This window comes from Bos mutus, chromosome 4 (assembly GCF_027580195.1).
Source record: "Bos mutus isolate GX-2022 chromosome 4, NWIPB_WYAK_1.1, whole genome shotgun sequence".
Taxonomy (NCBI): domain Eukaryota; kingdom Metazoa; phylum Chordata; class Mammalia; order Artiodactyla; family Bovidae; genus Bos; species Bos mutus.
In genome coordinates this window covers 76742640-76765895 of record NC_091620.1, presented here as the reverse complement: position 1 = coordinate 76765895, position 23256 = coordinate 76742640, and the positions used below count along the sequence as shown (strand labels likewise).

Below are 23256 nucleotides of genomic sequence, written 5' to 3'. Positions count from 1 at the left end.
AAGTGTACAATTGTTTGGGTTTTACAATATTTACAATGTTGTACAACAGTCACCAGTTTCTAATTCCAGAAATTATCATCACCCTCAAATAAATCCTGAACCCATTAGAAGTCATTCTTCATCCCATCCACTACTCTCTCCTGGAAACTACTAACCAGTTTCTTTTTATCTATGGATTTGCCTATTCTAGGCTTCCCTGGTGTCTTGGTGGTAAAGAATCCGCCTGTAATGCAGGAATCACAGGAGACGTGGGTTCGATCCCTGGGTCAGGAAGATCCCCTGGAGAAGGAAATGGCAACCCACTCCAGTATTCTTGCCTGGGAAAACCCACGTACAGAGGAGCCTGGTAGGCTACAGTCCATGGGTTCACAAAGAGTTGGACACAACTGAGGAACTAACACTAATAGACCCTAGACATTTCAAATAAGTGATATCATATAGCATGTGGCTTTTTGTGACGTCTTCTTTCATTTAGCATTTGCAGGATTCATCCTTGTTACAGAACATATCAGTACTTCATTGTCTTTTATAGTTGAATTATATTTCATTGTGTTGAAATAACTCATTTTGTATATACACTTATCAGTTGATGGTTATTTGGGTTGATTCCATCTTTTTGGCTGTTAAGAGTACTGCTGCTACTGCTAAATCACTTCAGTCGTGTCCGACTCTGTGCGACCCCATAGACAGCAGCCCATCAGGCTCCCCCATCCCTGGGATTCTCCAGGCAAGAACACTGGAGTGGGTTGCCATTTCCTTCTCCAATGCATGAAAGTGAAAAGTCAAAGTGAAGTCGTTCAGTCATGTCCGACTCTTCGCGACCCCATGGACTGCAGCCAACCAGGCTCCTCCATCCATGGGATTTTCCGGGCAAGAGTACTGGAGTGGGGTGCCATTGCCTGTGGATATTTGTTGCCTAGTCTCTCGAATATATACCTGTGGCTGAATATACACACTGTTCCTGTATACTAATTTTATGTAGAAAACCAAAGTATCTTTCACATTTATATAATCATTGTAAGAGTATAATTACCCCATCATTTCATTTGAGAATCAATATCTTCTTTTTTTTAAATTTTATTTTATTTTTAAACTTTTCAGTATTGTTGGTTTTGCCAAATATCGAAGTGAATCCGCCACAGGTATACACGTGTATACCATCCTGAACCCTCCTCCCTCCTCTCTCCCCATACCATCCCTCTGGGTCGTCCCAGTGCACCAGCCCCAAGCATCTAGTATCGTTCATCAAACCTGGACTGGCGACTCGTTTCATACATGATAGTATACATGTTTCAATGTCATTCTCCCAAATCTTCCCACCCTCTCCCTCTCCCACAGAGTCCATAAGACTGTTCTATACATCAGTGTCTCTTTTGCTGTCTCGTATACAGGGTTATTGTTACCATCTTTCTAAATTCCATATATATGTGTTAGTATACTGTATTGGTGTTTTTCTTTCTGGCTTACTTCACTCTGTATAATAGGCTTCAGTTTCATCCATCTCATTAGAACTGATTCAAATGAATTCTTTTTAATGGCTGAGTAATACTCCATTGTGTATATGTACCACTGCTTTCTTATCCATTCATCTGCTGATGGGCATCTAGGTTGCTTCCATGTCCTGGCTATTATAAACAGTGCTGCGATGAACATTGGGGTACACGTGTCTCTTTCCCTTCTAGTTTCCTCAATGTGTATGCCCAGCAGTGGGATTGCTGGATCATAAGGCAGTTCTATTTGCAGTTTTTTAAGGAATCTCGACACTGTTCTCCATAGTGACTGTACTAGTTTGCATTCCCACCAACAGTGTAAGAGGGTTCCCTTTTCTCCACACCCTCTCCAGCATTTATTGCTTGTAGACTTTTGGATCGCAGCCATTCTGACTGGCGTGAAATGGTACCTCATAGTGGTTTTGATTTGCATTTCTCTGATAATGAGTGATGTTGAGCATCTTTTCATGTGTTTGTTAGCCATCTGTATGTCTTCTTTGGAGAAATGATATCTTCTTTAGTCACCCTTTAAAATTTGTGGATAGGCACCTAAAAACTTATTTCCAATCTGTTTGCCTGTAAATTCAGAAAACGGTGTGAAATTAGAGCATTGTGTGGTCGTATGTGTGTCCATGCATGGATTTCCTTTCAGTCCTATCACTTCATGTGTTTACTGTTATTTTATTTTTATGTGGTGTGGTCAGTATTAGACCAAAAAGAAAATAAAGAAAAGTCTTAGTGTAAGGGAATAAAACTGCCTGAAACCATATTAGACCATTTTTATGCTTATATATTTTAATCAGAAAATAGATTACAAAAGCAAGAATGAGAAGGGTAGACTCAAGATAATCTTTTCTTAATTATAGTACATAAAAATTCATGTTTTCAAAAGATATAATGACATAGACAAATGCATACTGTATAATAGTTTGTATAATAGAAACCACACTCAATAAAAAGCAAATTATGTAACAGTATTTTCCCAATTTTATACAAAAAATATACAGACAGCATAAATATTTCAAAATGCTAAAAGTGGTTATCTTTAGTAGCTTTGCTAAGTCACTTCAGTCGTGTCCAACTCTGTGCGAACGCCATAGACGGCAGCCCACCAGGCTCCCCCGTCCCTGGGATTCTCCAGGCAAGAGTACTGGAGTGGGTTGCCATTGCCTTCTCCAATGCATGAAAGTGAAAAGTGAAAGCGAAATCACTCAGTCGTGTCCAACTCTTAGCGACCCCATGGACTGCAGCCCACCAGGCTCCTCCGTCCATGGGATTTTCCAGGCAAGAGGACTGGAGTGGGGTGCCATTGCCTCCTCCATTAGTAGCTTTACATTTTCCTATATTCTTTACTTAGTTTTCTATATTTTATACAGTTGTTATGAACTATAGACACAAGTAGGAAAAAACCCCATAATTTAACATTTGTTCCTTTTATGCTTGTTATCAAGATAGTCAATCATTTCAACAAAACCCATATCATTTTCAAAAAGTATCAGCAAACTCTAGCATTCAGATGCATTGATAAGATCTCACTTAGGATCATTCTGGATATTAATGACATAAAATAGGAACATTTGTGTTGGAAAGGATGGAATACTATATTCTAGACCTACAGCTTCAGATTGCTGAAACATATCAACTAGTCTTCTTCAGTAGACTTTTGTTTGTCACAACTTGGAGAACTTAGAGTCACAGATGGCTTCTAGTGGGTAGAGACCAGGGATGCAGCACAATATCCTAAAATGATTAGAGCAGCCTCCTACAGGAAAGAGCTATTGAATCCAAAAGTTACTAAGGTTGAAAATTCATATTTTAAACAAGCAATCATGTCATAAATTTAGATTTACTTGAAAGCTTTTTTTAGACTCAGAATTTAGAAATGTAGTTTTAAACCTGAAGTTGATACCTATGTATAGGATGAATCCATATTATAAATTTTTCATTTAAGTAAATACATGATACTAAGATTGGGGTTGGTGTTATTTCAAGTTTCTACTATACAAACTGAAATTGATAGTTTGACACTTAATATTGTTTAATGAAATTTTTATTCTACAATAAATTACCTTTAGGAAATAAGATTTCTATACTTCAGTTTCTTACTGGTACTCTGTATAGTGTTTTTTCATTAAAATGATGACATAAGTCTAATTTATCACACATATCCTAGAAGTTTTATATGGAAATCATGTACACAGAGCTATCCTGATATATTGTTTAAAGAAAAACATGGCTTTATCTCCAAAGTTTTGTTGTGTTAAAAGATGATGTATTTTTGTGGAAATTTAACTTGTTATATTTATTGCCATAAACTATGGTTACATTGACTGATTTCTATAATTTTGTATTTTCTTTCTATATCATTTAATAGAGCTGTCTTTGTCCTATTTTATCTTTTTTTTATTGGAGGATAATTTTTTTTTATAATGTTGTGTTGGTTTCTGCTATACAACATCATGTATAAGCTATAAGTATACATATATCCCCGCCCTTAAGCTCCCTCCCACCCCACCTCCAAATCCCTCCCCCCCTAGGTTGTCACAGAGCACTGAGCTGGGCTCCCTGTGTTACCCAGCAGCTTCCCACTTTCTGTTTTATACATGGTAGTGTACATATGTCAGTGCTACTCTCTCAATTTTTCCCACTCTACTCTTCCCCCACTGTGTCCATAAGTCCATTATCCATCTCTGTGTCTCTATTCCTGCCTGTAGATTGGACCATCAGTACCATTTTTCTAGATTCTATATGTGTGCATTAATGTACTATATTTGATTTTCTCTTTCTGACTTATTTCACTCTTATAACAGGCTATAGGTTCATCCATGTCACTACACTGACTCAGATTCATTCCTTGTTATGGCTGAGTAATATTCCATTGTATATATGTGCCACAGCTTCTTTATCCATTCATCTGTCAATGAACATCTAGGTTGCTTCCGTGTCTTGGCTATTGTAAATAGTGCTGCAGTGAACATCGGAGTACATATGTCTTTTTAAATTATGGCTTTCTCAGGGTATATGCCCAGTAGTGGGGTTGCTGGGTCATATGGTAGTTTTATTCCTAGTTTTTTAAGGAATATCCATACTGTTCTCCATAGTGGCTGTATCAATTTACATTCTCACAAACAGTGCAAGAGGCTTCCCTTTTCTCCACATCCTCCACATTTATTTTTTGAAGATTTTTTTGATAATGGCCATTCTAACCAGTGTGAGGTAATACCTAATTGTAGTTTTGGCTTGCATTTCTCTAATAATGAATCATATTGAACATCTTTTCATGTGTTTATCGGCCCTGTGTATGTCTTCTTTGGAGAACTGACTACTAACAAAGCATATAAAAATCATTTTTAGAAACCATGTAGGCATTACTGAGAACAGCTAAAATTTATTTACCATAGGGAATTACAGTGACTGAATACACACCATTAAAGTCTGTTGTGACAATAACTAGAACATTTAAACTCATTGAACACAATCTCAAGAAAGAAATCATTCTTGTTTGACAACGTTTCTGCAAAGAATGGATGCCTTAATTCTTCAGCCTCATCTCAGGCAGTAGTTCCCTTCACTTCCTACGGTCCCACACACCTCTCCTCTCAGGTTGGGGAAGAGACAGTCTCCCCAAAATAAAACCAAACAAGATCTTTCCCACAACAAGTTCTTTGCTCATGATGTTTCCTCCTTGCATGGTCAGAGCCTACTCACTCCTGTTTAATAAAGAACTCCCAACTCTGTCTACCTCTCTGTTTATGCAGACTCTCCTCTGTTATTCTCCTTCTCCACATTCTTTCTCCTTCATAATGCTTTAACTTTTGTGACTGTTTATTACTTGTTTGTCTGGGAAATTGTTTTTCTCTGACACACTGACACTGAGAAAGAGAGCTGTGTCTATTCTCACTAAGTTCACACAGTACACAGAGGAGTTGTGGCACAGGGATCATTGGTTGAATGTCTCAGTGGTATTGGAAAAAGGAATTAGAGCTATTTTTAAGCACCTATTATGTGCCATGTGCTCAGCTCTGTGCCAGTGGTTCAGTGATTGGAGAGACAAGTCAATCTCTTCCTCTATGAGACTTAGAGTATAATGGAAGAGATGAGAGGGACCCTGATATAGGTGAGGTACAGGGTTCTAAAGAAATACACAGCTAGAGCTACTTGGGTGGTCAGATGACTCTGGTAAAACTAATTCCTTTCTTTAATCTGAAGGATAAATAGAAGTTTTCCAAATGAAGAAAGAAATGTTTCGGGCAGAGGGAACTCTCCCAGATGCCCTTTGAGCCAAGGTGCACAGAATTTCCATCCAGTCCTACGGTGTACACAAGAAATATAGACTCACATTCTGGGAATGTCTTAAATGTTTAGTGTTGTGTAATTTAACTGTAGCCATCATGGTAGTGATACTCAGTTAAAATCTGGGTCAGTCTGCAACTTAGGAAAGAAGTCTGCATTGGGGGATGTGGGTTTAGTGAGTTGCCAGGGTACAGATATGGGAATTGAAGGCATGCATAAGGATGAAATCCCCCAAAGACAGGTAAAGACTGAGAGAAAATAAGGGCAAACAGTGGAAGAAGTACCAGCAACCACTGAGGCAAAGGAGAACCAAGAGACGGCAGTTTTGCTAAAGCTTACGTATCAGAGAGTTTCCAGGGCAAGTAAACCATGAGCCATGCCAGGAACTGAGGGTTAGGGACTACATGCTTGGGAGACATCACTCATGATAGGGGTTGATCTGACACTTACAAAATTATGTGACTGTTAAGAAAGCAACTTTATTTTAGTGGTGGAGACACAATTTCAGCTATAATGGTTAGATGAAGGACTAAGCAATATGGAACTAGAAGCAAGGAGTGAGAGAAACTGAGGGGAGAAGTCAGCAGCCAAATGGGGCCAGAAAAGAGTATTTTTATAATGGAGGAGAAATTTTGCCTTTTGGCTTAGAGACAGAGGCAGAGAAAGTATATTTTTTGGCCTGGAAAGAGAAATGATGAAGAAAGAGAGTTGGAAGTATGGGGGGAGGGGGTCGGAATGGAGAGCATCATGAAGGAAGCAAGGTCTCAAAGGACATGGGTTAAGTGCTTTATAGATTTCATAATGTCTTTATGTAGGTTAATTTGTTAAATGCTTACAATAATGGTTTAATATAGGTCTTATTATTCTTTCTGTACAAATGTTAAAAATGAGATTCAGAATGTTTTAGTAATTTGCCCAAGGGCAAACAGCTAATAAATGTTAAAACTGAGATTTGAAATCTTGTCTGTTTCTAAATTTCACGTTCTTTTCCCACCTAGTGAAGCTGACAAGTTAACCATTCCTCAAACCTCTGCTCTTAGTGCTGGTAATATACACTTACATATTAGAGAACACTGAAGACAAGAGGAGAAACTGTCTTGGCCTATTTTAAGATACAGTATCTTATTCTTTGCTCCCAAGCTAGATATCAACAACTGGAAACATCTCTCTAAATAGATTGAATCATGCTCTGAAATCTGTTCTACTGTGATCCGCAGGTTCGTAGATTCGGTATCACCTGTGAGCTTCTTAGAAATGCACATTCTCAGGCCCACCCAGACTTGCTGACTAAGAGTCTCTGAGGATGGGGTCTAGAAATTCATGTTTTAACAATCCCACCTGGTGACTCTGATTTGTGCTAAAGTTTGAGAAGCTGTGTGTGGCTTGATCATGCTTAACTTACAGCATAAATGTATTTATTTGAAAGCACTTATTTAAAAAAGCAATTAAATACTTAAAGATTTAGTTAAGTGAAATCCAAACAAAGCTCAGATGTGTAGGACCATCAGTACTATCAGAATATTATATGTTGAAAGCTACCTAATTTATATTAGACAATTCCTATGTGGTAAGCATTAGTGAACCAAGCATGAAATTAATGTATGCTTAAAATGTTATAAACACTTAAAGTTTAGAAAAATCTAAATAGAGTGACTGAAGCCAACAGAATCACAACTTAAAGTCACTAGTTAAACTTTTGAGAACCCAGCAGTTTATTCTGGCATATAAAAATATAGCAGCAATAAAAGAAAAGTGTCCCTCTGTTCAGAGTTAATGACAACTTTGGTAATTATGGTGTAAACTGGTTAAAGCACTGTAGAATTTCTAAGAGCAGACTAGAGTTTCTGGAGTATTTTTATCTATTCTATTTTCTTTGTCAGTGAACAGATAATAGGTTTGAGGATTTTTGTTGACTATAAAATGTATTATATAACATTCAGTCCTTAACTATTTGGTCATTTTAAGAAAAACGAGTATCTGTAAAATATGGTTATTATATTTAGCATTACCAAGAGTGTAAAGGGAACACAATTCAACTAAAGTTAAATGCACGAAAATAGCTGAGCCAACAAGCATGTTTTCAACAAGTCATATTAGACATGTACTTCCAGTAATTCTAATTTCTTACTTTAATCATTATGAGTATCAGGAAATCATATCATACTGTGCTCCATATGCCTATCATTTTACTAGTCTCCACCTCTGCTTCTTTATGCTTCTATTTTCATCCCTCTTTTCCATCCTGTACTTCCATTCCACCCCTTTCTCATCCTCTATTCTTTCTTACTGCTTTTTCATCCCTTACCTTCTTTCCAATTCTATACAAAAAGAATCTCAGGTAATTTTCAGTGGTATATACCCGACACAAGTGGTAGTGGTAATATGTTTGGGACAATTAGATGTTAGAAAGCAACATAGTGTTTACACTAAATATTATGTCACAAATTATAATTTGTTTCTCATATGTAAGTGCTCTTATTAAAATATTGTCTAATTTACTTGCTGCTGCTGCTAAGTCGCTTCAGTCGTGTCTGACTCTGTGCGACCCAATAGACAGCAGCCCACCATGCTGCCCCGTCCCTGGGATTCTCCAGGCAAGAACACTGGAGTGGGTTGCCATTTCCTTCTCCAATGCATGAAAGTGAAAAGTGAAAGTAAAGTCGCTCAGTCGTGTCTGACTCTTAGCGGCCACATGGATTGCAGCCTACCAGGCTCCTCCATCCATGGGATTTTCCAGGCAAAACTAAAATCAGTTTTAGTCTGAGTCTGTAAACCTAATCATTTTTTATCTGATTCTACTTGAATTCTGACTCTTTTTGCTTTCTTGTATCATTTTATCTCGTCTTTCTGTACTAAAACTTGAAAAAGATAATTATTCAATAGATATTGGGGTGCTAGTGCACTGTTAAAAAAAAAACTCTATATTTGTACATTTAAATAAAGATGGCCAACCTTTGAGATAAGAAGGTTCTAATAGATTTCAAGAAAAATGGATGCTATTCGGACGCATGTGGAGAGTCAATCTGCAATATCAAGGAAACCTCAATTCAATTATTTAACAGATAAATTATTTCAAAAAACCTACATTTATGCAGATAAAAGCCTGGAATTCTGAAATAGTTGCTTTTTCAGTGGATGTTATTGAGATGTTAGGTTCTTATCCCAGTTGTGTTTCCATAAGACACTCTATTAATGAAAAACACCAAAGGAACACATTATAGATTTCAGAGAACATAGTCTGGTCATTCTTGTAAAAAAAATTCATTGAGGGAGTATAAACTTAAGACATTCTCAAATCATAAAATTTTGTTGGAATTTCTTTTGTGATCTGAATTTATTGATGATATTTAAGTTAAATGCATGTTTTAATTTAAAATATTAGCCAATATGCTACTAAAGCTTAAAAAATACTTAATTTTTTAAAACAGATATATATCTTTTTTCAGTGTTTTCTTTTACTAGAATGTTAAAAGTGCTGTATCTCATCAATTCATTTTTAATAGAAATTATATGATGAATGCCATGAACAATAATAAAAGTGGACCTTAATTATCTCCACATAAGCCTGCTATTGCAATCATCATAGTGACCAATTATCTGGGGTCCATTTTTCCATAATAAAAATGGAAAAGTTCTGAATATCTCTAAAGAAGTATACATAACTGACATAAGAAAATCTATAAGAAGCACATCAACAGTGAAAATTGATGAAATTAAACTGAGCATTAATATTGAGCATGTGTACCATGACAAGAAGTGAGATTAGGGTGTGCTTAATTGAAGATTCTACTTCTTTGAAGAAAAAATATTTTTGAATTAGAAGCAATGTGAAAAAATCATGTAAGAAATGAGCAAGATGTGTTTTATTAGCATTTGCAAGGATAGGGCAGAGCAAAGGGTTCTTTGTAGACAATTTTAAGTTCCAAGTGTGAGGCCCACATCCTAACTTTGCTGTTTGGGCTGATCACTTAATTAATTTTGTCTCAGCTGTAAAACAGAAATAAAAACAATGCCTTTCTTATGTAATTGTTGAAAGAATTAAGTGAACTTATGCTTGGGATATCTGTGATAAATTCTACTTCTCTCAGCAAGAATATTAGTAATTATTATATGCATGAGTTAATAATTACCAATCTCTGTGTAAACATGAGGAAAGGAGAACTGGCTATAATTTCTGAGGAAAACACTTATAATTGTAATGCCTATAATGAGCTGGAAATGCTAAGTTCATGGGACTCTGTATGAGGAGTTGAACATCTTAAATGCTTCAAAATAAAAGATTTTAGATTTTGGAGACATAGGGAGGGTAAGGAGCACATTATCATTTATGTACCTAAGCTTAGCACGAAAGGGCTTCCCTGGTGGCTCAGAGTAAAGAATCCACCTGCAACTTGGAGAACTGGGTTCAATCCCCGGGTTGGGAGGATCCCCTAGTGTTTTGTCATTCAGTTATGTCCAACTCTTTGCCACCTCATCGACAAGCACACCAGGCTTCTCTGTCCATCATCAACTCCTGAAGTGTGCTGAGACCCCTGTCCATCGAGTAGGTGATGACATCCCACCATCTCATCTTCTGTGGTCCCCCTCTCCTCCTCCTTCAATCTTTCCCAGCATCGGGGTCCTTTTCAATGAATCAGTTCTTCGTATCAGGTGGCCAAAGTATTAGAGTTTCAGCTTCAGCATCAATTCTTCCAATGACTATTCAGGACTGATTTCCTTTAGGATGGACTGGTTTGACCTCCTTCCTGACCAAGGGACTCTCAAGAGTCTTCTCCAACAGCACAGTTAAAAGCATCAATTCTTTGGCGCTCAGCTTTCTTTATGGTTCAACCATCACATCCATACCTGAATACTACAAAAACCATAGCTTTGACTAGATGGACCTTTGTTGGCAAAGTAATGTCTCTGTGTTTTAATATGCTGTCTAGGTTGGCACAGCTTTTCTTTCAAGGAGCAAGCGTCTTTTAATTTCATGGCTGCAGTCACCATCTGCAGTGATTTTGGAGCCCAAGAAAATCAAGTCTGTCATTGGTTCCACTGTTTCCCCATCAATTTGCCATGAAGTGATGGGGCCAGATGCCATGATCTTAGTTTTCTGAATATTGAGTTTTAAGCCAATATTTTCATTCTCCTCTTTCACTTTTATCAAGAGGCTCTTTAGTTCTTCCTTGCTTTCTGCCATAAGAGTGGTGTCATCTGCATATCTGAGATTATTATATTTCTCCCAGGAATCTTGATTCCAGCTTGTGCTTCATCCAGGCTGGCATTTCACATGATGTACTCTGCATATAAGTTAAATAAACAGGGTGACAATATACAGCCTCGATGTACTCCTTTCCCAATTTGGAGCCAGTCCGTTGTTCCATTTTCACTTCTAACTGTTGCTTCTTGACCTGCCTACAGATTTCTCAGGAAGCAGGTCAGGTGGTCTGGTATTCCCATCTCTTAAAGAATTTTCCGCTGTTTGTTGTGATCGAAACAGTCAAAGGCTTTGGTGTAGTCAATAAAGCAGAAATAAATGTTCTTCTGAAATGCTCTTGCTTTTTCTCTGATCCAGAAGATGTTGGCAATTTGATCCTCTGCCTTTTCTAAATCCAGCTTCAACATCTGGAAGTTCTCATTTCACATACTGTTGAAGCCTCGCTTGGAGAATTTTAAGCATTCCTTTGCTAGTATGTGAGATGAGTGCAATTGTGCAGTAGTTTGAACATTCTTTGGCATTTCCCATCTTTGGGATTGGAATAAAAACTGAATTTTTCCTGTCCTGTGACCACGGCTGAGTTTTCCAAATTTGCTGGCATATGGAGTGCAGCACTTTCACAGCATCATCTATTAGGATTTGAAATAGCTCAACTGGAATTCCATCACCTCCACTAGCTTTGTCTGTGGTAATGCTTCATAAGGCCCACTTGACTTAGCATTCCGGGATGTCTGACTCTAAATGAGTGATCACACCATCGTGGTTATCTGGGTCATGAAGATCTTTTTTGTATAGTTCTTCTGTGTATTCTTGCCACCTCTTCTTAATATCTTCTGCTTCTCTTAGGTCCATACTGTTTCTGTCTTTTATTTTGGCCATCTTTGCATGAAGTCTTCCCTTGATATATCTAATTTTCTTGACAAGATCTCTAGTCTATTCTAATCTTTTTTTGGTCTATTTCTTTGCCCTAATGACCGAGGAATGCTTTCTTATGTCTCCTTTCTATTGTTTGGAACTTTGCATTCAGATGGGTATATCTTTCCTTTCGCCTTTGCCTTTTAGGGCATGGCAACCCATTCCAGTATTCTTGCCTGGAGAATCCCCATGGACAGAGGAACCTGGCAGGCTACAGTCCATGGCATGTCACAAAGAGTCAGACATGAGTTACCACGGAAAGTCTAAAAAATGCCAGGATTCGTCACTTCAGTATCTTTTTTAGTATGAATCTCTTCATTTGGTCATTTAAATGGAAATAATTAAGTTGAGAAGCAAATACTATGGCTCCAAAGAAAGGAAAGTTATCACTAACATATGAAAGGTAGTATATTGACATAGCTTTATGGTTGTGTAAATTATTTATTATTATTTTTAATTTTTATTTATCTGCTTCTTTATCAATGTAAGTGAAAGTATTAGTCTCTCAGTTGTGTCCAGCTCTTTGTGACCCCCATGGACTATAGCCCACCAGACTCCTCTCTCTGTGGGAGTCTCCAGCAAGAATACTGGAGTGGGTTGCCATTCTCTTCTGCAGGGCATCTTCCCAACCCAGGGATTGAACCCTGGTCTCCTGCATTGCAGGCAGATTCTGAGGAATCAGAGCTATCAAGGAAGCCCTCTTTACAATAAGCATTAAAAGTAATGTAGAAATTAAAAGTAAAACCTCATATTGTCATAAATAACATAAACGTCTTTAGGTGGCTAAGAGGTTAAAGTGTCTGCCTGCAATGCGGGAGACCTGGGTTCGATCCCTGGGTCAGGAAAATCCCCTGGAGAAGGAAATGGCAACCCACTCCAGTATTCTTGCCTGGAGAATCCCATGGACGGAGGAGCCTGGTGGGCTACAGTCCACAGGGTCTCAAAGAGTTGGACATGACTGAGCGACTTCACTTCACTTCATTGTCATAAAAATTATTTAATGTCATTACAGAGACAAAAACAACATTGAAATAAATATTTGACAATTTCTGATAGTGTGACATAATTTTACAGGCTTTCTGGCATATGCAGAAAACACTGGACTAATAGTTTAAAAATCCATTCCAACTCTCCCACTATCATTTTTCATGACTGGACTCATTCCTTCACTTCTGTATGCCTTGTTTTTTATGTTCTAAGAAGAAAATGAAGATGGAAGTGATCAAATGGAATTCACTTCCATTATATTGGAAAATTATCCTGCTTCTAAACATAATATCAATTGTGGTGTTGTAAGAATTAGTTACCAACACACTTATTAAAAACATGGGCTTCTGCTGATATGGTGGCTACAGAATGGAAGAAAATTCTGTCAATATCCATTGCTTTTTCTCTTGCCACATTGTGATGACTTCTTACTAGAAAACTATGAAGCCAAAATAAAGAGAAAATAAAATCTGTGGGCACTGCTGCATTGTGGAATAAAACTATTATATAGCCAGGTAGAAAATAAAGAAGATGAACAAGAACCAACAGTTTTCTTTTTTTTTTTTTTTTCTCATTAAACTTTTTTTAATGGGTCTCAAATTCTGTGACAGATTTTTGGTCAAGTTGTTTTCATTAAAAAGTACTGATTTTAAAAACTAATAACTTAAACTGCCACACACAAAACATATGGTCCACAAAAACATTCTCCTTTCCTTCTGAAGGTTTTACGATGCATTGTTATCATTAACCAGTCTTTTACTATTAAACTTAAATGGCCAATTGAGACAAACAGTTCTGAGACTGTTCTTCCACCACTGATTAAGACTGGGGTGGCAGGTATTGGGGATAATATTCATTTAGCCTTCTGAGCTTTCTGGGCAGACTTGGTGACCTTGCCAGCTCCAGCTGCCTTCTTGTCCACTGCTTTGATGACACCCACAGCGACTGTCTGTCTCATGTCACGCACAGCAAAACGGCCCAGGGGAGGATAATCAGAGAAGCTCTCGACACACATGGGCTTGCCAGGAACCATATCAACGATGGCAGCGTCACCAGATTTCAAGAATTTAGGGCCATCTTCCAGCTTTTTCCCAGAACGACGATCAATCTTCTCCTTCAGCTCAGCAAACTTGCAAGCAATGTGAGCTGTGTGACAATCCAGCACAGGTGCATATCCAGCACTGATTTGGCCTGGATGGTTCAAAATAATCACCTGAGCTGTGAAGCCAGCAGCTTCCATGGGTGGATCATTTTTGCTGTCACCAGCCACATTGCCACGACGGACATCTTTGACAGACACGTTCTTGACATTAAAGCCCACATTGTCCCCAGGAAGGGCTTCACTCAATGCTTCATGGTGCATTTCTACAGACTTCACTTCAGTTGTTACATTGACTGGAGCAAAGGTGACCACCATGCCAGGTTTGAGAACACCAGTCTCCACACGACCCACAGGGACAGTACCAATACCACCAATTTTATAGACATCCTGGAGAGGCAAACGCAAGGGTTTGTCAGTTGGGCGAGTTGGTGGCAGAATGCAATCCAGAGCTTCAAGCAGGGTGGTTCCACTGGCATTGCCGTCCTTACGGGTGACTTTCCATCCCTTGAACCATGGCATATTAGCACTTGGTTCTAGCATGTTGTCACCATTCCAGCCAGAAATTGGCACAAATGCTACTGTGTCGGGGTTGTAGCCAATTTTCTTAATATAGGTGCTGACTTCCTTAACAATTTCTTCGTATCTCTTCTGGCTATAGGGTGGCTCAGTGGAATCCATTTGTTAACGCCAACAATTAGTTGTTTCACACCCAGGGTGTAAGCCAAAAGGGCATGCTCACGGGTCTGCCCGTGGAGATACCGGCTTCAAATTCACCAACACCAGCAGCAACAATCAGGACAGCACAGTCAGCCTGGGATGTGCCTGTAATCATGTTTTTGATGAAGTCTCTGTGTCCTGGGGCATCAATGATGGTAACATAGTACTTGCTGGTCTCAAATTTCCACAGGGAGATATCAATGGTGATACCACGCTCACGTTCAGCTTTAAGTTTGTCCAAGACCCAGGCAAATTTGAAGGAGCCCTTTCCCATCTCGGCAGCCTCCTTCTCGAACTTTTCAATTGTTCTCTTGTCGATCCCGCCACATTTGTAGATCAGATGGCCAGTCGTGGTAGACTTCCCTGAATCTACGTGCCCAATGACAACGATGTTGATGTGGGTCTTCTCCTTTCCCATTTTGGCTTAGGTTTAACGGTGGTTTTCACGACACCTGTGTCCTGGCGGCAAACCCGTTGCGAAAAAGCAGAACCAACAGTTTTCTAAGAAAACACAATTATACTTTCCTCTCTGTGGCTCAGACTAATAAACATCTGTTCTGGTTATAGGAAATCATTTCTGTAAATAAGATAGAATTACAAATATTCTTATGAAATCTTTAAGGAGATAAAGAGACATTTTATATTAATTGCTATTTTGAATTGCATGGAACATTTGACAAAATGTTACCTTCAAAGTATGTGATTACCTTGATACCTTCTCATCCCGGTAATGAAAAAGCTCTCATAAACGTGAGAGTGAGGAAGAATCTTATTCCACCTTTACCAGATGATTTTTGCAAACCAAGAGAATCTTTTCCAATGCCCACTTCCAAAATGCCAGAAGCACTTCTCTTGTGGTCATAAAGCAAACTTATAGGAAAGACTCTGAATCAAGGGAAATATAAGTATATGCTATCCCCTCTCTTCTTGTATATAGTGTCTTGATTTTAACACAGGATCCTTAATCTCAGGAAGCAATTCACATGAATTTTACTCCAGCCTAGTCATTAACAAAAATGCCACATTACTTTATTTTTTCCAAGTTAGAATAAATTGGACTGGATCCCCTGTGTGCCTGGATAATGAGAAATTAACTTTTAATTATTTTAACAGGGTTATTATCCTCCTTAATGAATCAGTATAACTCACCTGCTATGCAGGAGATACAGGAGAAGCAGGTGTGATCCCTGGAGAAGGAAATGGCAACCCACTCGAGTATTCTTGCCTGGGAAATCTAATGGAAAGAGGAGCCTGGTCAGCTACGGTCCATGAGGTCACAAGAGTCAGACATGACTTGGCAACTAAACAATTCCTCCTTCAGTTCAGTTCAGTTCAGTTCACTCAGTCGTGTCCAACTCTTTGCAACCCCATGAATCACAGCACGCCAGGCCTCCCTGTCCATCACCAACTCCCAGAGTTTACTTAAACTCATGTCCATTGAGTCAGTGATGCCATCCAGCCATCTCATCCTCTGTCGTCCCCTTCTCCTCCTGCCCCCAATCCCTCCCAGCATCAGAGTCTTTTCCAATGAGTCAACTCTTCGCATGAGGTGGCCAAAGTACTGGAGTTTCAGCTTTAGCATCAGTCCTTCCAGTGAACACCCAGGACTGATCTCCTTCAGAATGGAATAGTTGGATCTCCTTGCAGTCCAAGGGACTCTCAAGAGTCTTCTCCAACACCACAGTTCAAAAGCATCAGTTCTTCAGCACTCAGCCTTCTTCACAGTCCAACTCTCACATCCATACATGACTACTGGAAAAACCATAGCCTTGACTAGACGGACCTTTGTTGGCAAAGTAATGTCTCTGCTTTTCAATATGCTATCTAGGTTGGTCATAACTTTCCTTCCAAGGAGTAAGCATCTTTTAATTTCATGGCTGCAGTCACCATCTGCAGTGATTTTGGAGCCCAGAAAAATAAAGTCTGACACTGTTTCCACTGTTTCCCCATCTATTTGCCGTGAAGTGATGGGACCAGATGCCATGATCTTCGTTTTCTGAATGTTGAGCTTTAAGCCAACTTTTTTACTCTCCTCTTTCACTTTCATCAAGAGGGTCTTTAGTTCCTCTTCACTTTCTGCCATAAGGGTGGTGTCATCTGCATAGCTGAGGTTATTGATATCTCTCCCGGCAATCTTGATTCCAGCTTGTGTTTCTTCCAGCCCAGAGTTTCTCATGATGTACTCTGCATAGAAGTTAAATAAACAGGGTGAGAATATACAGCCTTGACGTACTCCTTTTCCTATTTGGAACCAGTCTGTTGTTCCATGTCCAGTTCTAACTGTTGCTTCCTGACCTGCATATAGGTTTCTCAAGAGGCAGGTCAGGTGGTCTGGTCTTCCCATCTCTTTCAGAATCTCCCACAGTTTATTGTGATCCACACAGTCAAAGGCTTTGGCATAGTCAATAAAGCAGAAATAGATGTTTTTCTGGAACTCTCTTGCTTTTTCGATGATCCAGCAGATGTTGGCAATTTGATCTCTGTTTCCTCTGCCTTTTCTAAAACCAGCTTGAACATCAGGAAGTTCACAGTTCACGGATTGCTGAAGCCAGGCTTGGAGAATTTTGAGCATTACTTTACTAGTGTGTGAGATGAGTGTAATTGTGCAGTAGTTTGAGCATTCTTTGGCATTGCCTTTCTTTGGGATTAGTGTTACACAAATGTATTTTTGTTTTCTGATACAGGGTTCTTTTGAATGTGAAAAATGTGCTAGTATCTCACCTCCAAGATTCCTGCCCTCACTTTCTGCTCCCAGACTTCTCCACTACTCTGCTACCTATTGCCCATTTCAGAGACAGTCTACAAAGAAATGAGCCTTGCCACCCTCAAGTCTTACCTTCCCTGTAGAAAGAGCCCTTCCTCAAACCCTACTGTCTCTGTTTTGAGAAGACGATTTCACATTTCCCTCCTGTCAATTCCATTTTTCTATTTTAAAACCCATGCTAGCCTCCTCTTTTTGATTGGGAGGAATTATATGCTAAACCTTGTTGGTTTTTCTTTTTATGCTCTTCCTTATATGTTTATGGCTTGGGAGTGTTCTGCAACCTCCTTTGCTTTTCACAGGTAAGAGATTTATAGGCTTAGGGAAACATTCTGGTTTTTCTATGGGAGAATAATATTTTCCTTTTGATTCAAGGCCTTGGATACTAATTTGCAAAATCATTTTTTTTCTTCTTTCTCACAGGAGTCAACCAACCCATTTTCACATAGAGCATGCTATATCAGTTTACTGATTAATCTTTATGTAGAATTGTGTACTTGTTTTTTATTCATAAATTAAAATTTAATGGAAATATTACAACAAGATACCATCCCCACCCACTACGATGGCTATTCAATAAAAAAATAACAGACAATAACAAGCGTTGGTGAAGAATTTAAAGAAATTGGAACCCTGTCAAACAACGCTGAAAAGTATTGAAATTACATAGCCTTTTAGGAAAACTATCTAATGCTTCCTTAAAAAGTTGAGCATAAAGTCATTTATATAATTAAGAAAGTCACTTTTAGGTAAACACTTTAGAGAAATAAAAATGTATGTTCACATAAAAACTTGTATATGGTTGGTCAAAATAGCCTAAAAGCAGAAACAAAATGGGTTGCCATTTCCTACTCGAAAGGATCTTCCTAACCCAGGGATCAAACACAGGTCTCCTGAATTCCTTGAATTGGCAGGCAGATTCTATACCACTGTGCCACCTGGGAAACCCAAATGTCCATTACCTGATGATAAATATAACGTGGTATATCCAGTAATGAAATTGTACTTGACATTGAAAAGGAATGAAGAATTGACACATGCTACAACATAAATGAACCTTGAAAACATTTTGCTAAATGAAAGAAGCCGTAAACAAAAGTTGACATATTGTTAAGTTTCCATTTATATGAAATTTCTAGAATAAGCATATCTATAGAGAGGGAAATTTGATTGATGGTTGCTTAGGGATAAGGAAGATAGGACTACTTGAGAGAGAAGGCTAAGAAATGTGGGGTTTCTTTGGGGAGTGATAAGAAACATCTGGAATTATATAGTGGTGATATTGCCCAAACCTGTAAATATATAAAAAATCAGTGCACTCTATACTTTAAAAGAATATACTTTATGGTATGTTAACTATAATCTCAGTTTTTTAAAAGCATGGAGAAGCAGAGGTGAAGAATCATCCCCCCACCATCCAGGAGTTGTAAAATTTAATATTTATACTTCTTCAAAACATAGGGCATTATTGTTTCTTTTACAGTAAATGAAAGGATGTTTGGCTATGAACTAAAGGAAAAAAACCTTCATTACCATTCTAACTATTATATGCTACATAATCAAAGATAACAGAATTGTTCTTAATAGCTAGATCTGATTATTTTTTTTCTCAAAAACATTCATTTCTGAGTATTTTTGGGAAAAACTGGCACACTCAAATTCAGATATTCAGATCAGATCAGATCAGATCAGTCACTCAGTCATGTCCAACTCTTTGCGACCCCATGAATCGCAGCACGCCAGGCCTCCCTGTCCATCACCAACTCCCAGAGTTCACTCAGACTCACGTCCATTGAGTCAGTGATGCCATCCAGCCATCTCATCTTCTGTCGTCCCCTTCTCCTCCAGCCCCCAATCCCTCCCAGCATCAGAGTCTTTTCCAATGAGTCAACTCTTCCCATGAGGTGGCCAAAGTACTGGAGTTTCAGCTTTAGCATCATTCCTTCCAAAGAAATCCCAGAGCTGATCTTCAGAATGGACTGGTTGGATCTCCTTGCAGTCCAAGGGACTCTCAAGAATCTTCTCCAACACCACAGTTCAAAAGCATCAATTCTTCGGCGCTCAGCCTTCTTCACAGTCCAACTCTCACATCCATACATGACCACAGGAAAAACCATAGCCTTGACTAGACGGACCTTTGTTGGCAAAGTAATGTCTCTGCTTTTCAATATGCTATCTAGGTTGGTCATAACTTTCCTTCCAAGGAGTAAGCGTCTTTTAATTTCATGGTTGCAGTCACCATCTGCAGTGATTTTGGAGCCCAGAAAAATAAAGTCTGACACTGTTTCCACTGTTTCCCCATCTATTTCCCATGAAGTGATGGGACGAGATGCCATGATCTTCGTTTTCTAAATGTTGAGCTGTAAGCCAACTTTTTCACTCTCCACTTTCACTTTCATCAAGTGGCTTTTTAGTTCCTCTTCACTTTCTGCCATAAGGGTGGTGTCATCTGCATATCTGAGGTTATTGATATTTCTCTCGGCAATCTTGATTCCAGCTTATGTTTCTTCCAGCCCAGCATTTCTCATGATGTACTCTGCATATAAGTTAAATAAACAGGATGACAATACACAGCCTTGACGTACTATTCCTATTTGGAACCAGTCTGTTGTTCCATATCCAGTTCTAACTGTTGCTTCCTGACCTGCATACAAATTTCTCAAGAGGCAGATCAGGTGGTCTGGTATTCCCATCTCTTTCAGAATTTTCCACAGTTTATTGTGATCCACACAGTCAAAGGCTTTGGCATAGTCAATAAAGCAGAAATAGATGTTAGGCAAGGTTTAATGCAATGAGAAGGGAAATGGCAGAACCCTGGGGTGCTCCCATGGTGCTTCTACCAGTTCCCACCTCTGGACCTGAAAGAGATCAGTTAGCAGTATCCAGACACAGAGAGCACTTTCTAAAGAAGAAACTTTGCCAGATCTGTCTGAGGCTTTCACCGGGGGACACATTCTAGCCCATATTGAAATCATAAGGAAAAAGCTGAGCCTAAATACTTCCTAAATACTCCAACTTTATAGCTCTCTTTTATCTCGTGAAGGCATGCTGGTGCTCCCCATTGGTCAAACCCATTGGAAGTCAAAGATTATAAATATCATTTATACAGATCAGACTTTTAAGATAACAGAGTGAAGAATGGTAGAGGGTGGTCTCCAAGGGCAAACAAACTACCTTATTTCCAACTGTCTTTGCAATTACCATGAACTAAATTATATTTATACATTTTATAACTTCTAGTAAACTAAAAGGTGCTTGAAAAGAGAGATTTGATTTTATACGTTTATTTATTTCCAAAACTGTTTTTAAAAATATATGACATATATATATATCAAGTATTAAGTGAATGTTAGTAGAATATAAAATGGAAAAAAAAAAACACAGTAGTTTTTTTTCTATTTTAGTAGTCCAAAATCACAATTAAATATAATTTACTAATTTATAATATCCCTCTACCTAAGGGATATACAAGGAAAGATGATTGGCTTTTTTCATTTCTGAGAATACTTTGGGCAACTTTAGTTAGAATTTATCATATTTCTAATCCAAGTTTATTTTATTTAAAAAATAGAAAGAGAAAGAAAGAAAATGTGACTCTGAAAAAGCATTTTCAAAGGTCACTTACTGCTCATTCATGTTGAGACACTGGTTCACTCATTCTGTAGGTAATGACAGCCTAAAAATGTCACCAATTCAAGTGCAGCTAAATGGACGCTTCCTTTTAAAGTTTTGTTGTAAAAAATAACCTCAAGTGTGGATCAATTTTACAGGAAAATTATAATGCTCTTTTAAAGTATGTGACTCCCTTGATCGCATTTTGACAATTAAAACAATTTATCCTGTTATAAAATGAAGATATGAAATGTATATTATATAACTTTTCAGAAGAAAATTTTTAGAAGAGGTGTTTGTTTTTAAAATAGTAATTGAAATAGTTGGGGAAGGAGAAAATAAGAAAATACACCTCGGGAGTGGGGGGGTGCAGATCAATAACTGATTGCACTTTCCTGTAAAACCAAGTCTAGGTACATTTCATATTCAGAGTAACTAGCAGTATACAAAACTTAACCCACTCTCGGCAACAGGAATTTAGAAGAATGGAAAACATTAGCCATTGGATGGAGCTCAACATGGCATTAAGTCTAATAATGAAATGTGGCTTGTCTGATAATTTATGGACTTATACTGGTGTTATTGCTGCTATTAAAGGGGTATTTTCCAGGCTTCAGTTCTTGCTTTGAATTTGGCGGGGGGTGGGAATCAAAAGAACTTAGTGAGACATGGGAGACTAATGGCGGTGGGGGGGGGGGTCCTGGGAATTCCCTGGTGGTTCAGTGATTAGGACTCTAAGCGTTCTGGAATTCCATCACCTCCACTAGCTTTGTTCGTAGTGATGCTTTCTAAGGCCCATTTGCCTTCACATTCCAGGATGTCCGGCTCTAGGTGAGTAATCACATCATCGTGATTATCTTGGTCGTGAAGATCTTTTTTGTACAATTCTTCTGTGTATTCTTGCCACCTCTTCTTAATATCTTCTGTTTCTGTTAGGTCCATACCATTTCTGTCCTTTATTGAGCCCATCTTTGCATGAAATGTTCCCTTGGTATCACTAATTTTCTTGAAGAAATCTCTAGTCTTTCCCATTCTGTTATTTTCCTCTGTTTCTTTGCATTTCATGGGAAATAGATGGGAAAACAGTGGAAACAGTGTCAGACTTTATTTTTTGGGGTTCCAAAATCACTGCAGATGGTGATTGCAGCCATGAAATTAAAAGACACTTACTCCTTGTAAGGAAAGTTATGACCAACCTAGACAGCATATTAAAATGCAAAGACATTACTTTGCCAACAAAGACTCGTCTACTCAAGGCTGTGGTTTTTCCAGTAGTCATGTATGGATGTAAGAGTTGGACTGTGAAGAAAGCTGAGCGCCGAAGAATTGATGCTTTTGTACTGTGGTATTGGAGAAGACTCTTGAGAGTCCCTTGGACAGCAAGGAGATCCAACCAGTCCACTCTAAAGGAGATCAGTCCTGGGTATTCATTGGAAGGACTGATGCTAAAGCTAAAACTCCAGTACTTTGGCCACCTCATGGGAAGAGTTGACTCATTGGAAAAGACCCTGATGCTGGGAGGGATTGGGGGCAGGAGGAAAAGGGGACGACAGAGGATAAGATGGCTGGATGGCATCACCAACTCAATGCACATGAGTTTAAGTGAACTCTGGGAGTTGGTGATGGACAGGGAGGCCTGGTGTGCTGAGATTCATGGGGTTGCAAAGAGTCAGACACGACTGAGGGACTGAACTGAACTGAAAGTCTTTGACTGTGTGGATCACAGAAAACTGTGAAAAATTCTTAAAGAATTGGAAGTACCAGACCACCTTATCTGCCTCCTGAGAAATCTGTATGCAGGTCAAGAAGCAACAGTTTGAACTGGATATGGAATGTACTGGTTCCAAATTGGGAAAGGGATACATCAAGGCAGTGTATTTTCACCATGCTCCTTTAATGTATATGCAGAGTACATCATGTGAAATCTAGACTGGATATAGCACAAGCTGGAATGAAAATTGCTGGAAGAAATATCATAGCCACAGATACGCAAATGACGCCACCCTTATGGCAGAAAGTGAAGAAGAACTAAAGAGCCTCTTGAGGAAAGTGAAAGAGGAGTTTGAAAAAGTTGGCTTAAAACTCAACATTCAGAAAACTAAGATCATGGCATCCAGTCCCATCACTTCATGGCAAATAGATGGGGAAACTGTGGAACCAATGACAGACTTGATTTTCT

General features: G+C 38.6%; 1 protein-coding gene and 1 pseudogene across 6 annotated transcripts in view; one reads left to right on the top strand and one right to left on the bottom strand.

Annotated features, from left to right (window-relative positions):
* MAGI2 (membrane associated guanylate kinase, WW and PDZ domain containing 2) overlaps positions 1-23256 on the top strand; it is a 1472905-nt gene that overhangs the window by 569192 nt on the left and 880457 nt on the right. The window lies entirely within an intron of this gene.
* Positions 13478-15184, bottom strand: LOC138987634 (elongation factor 1-alpha 1 pseudogene; annotated as a pseudogene).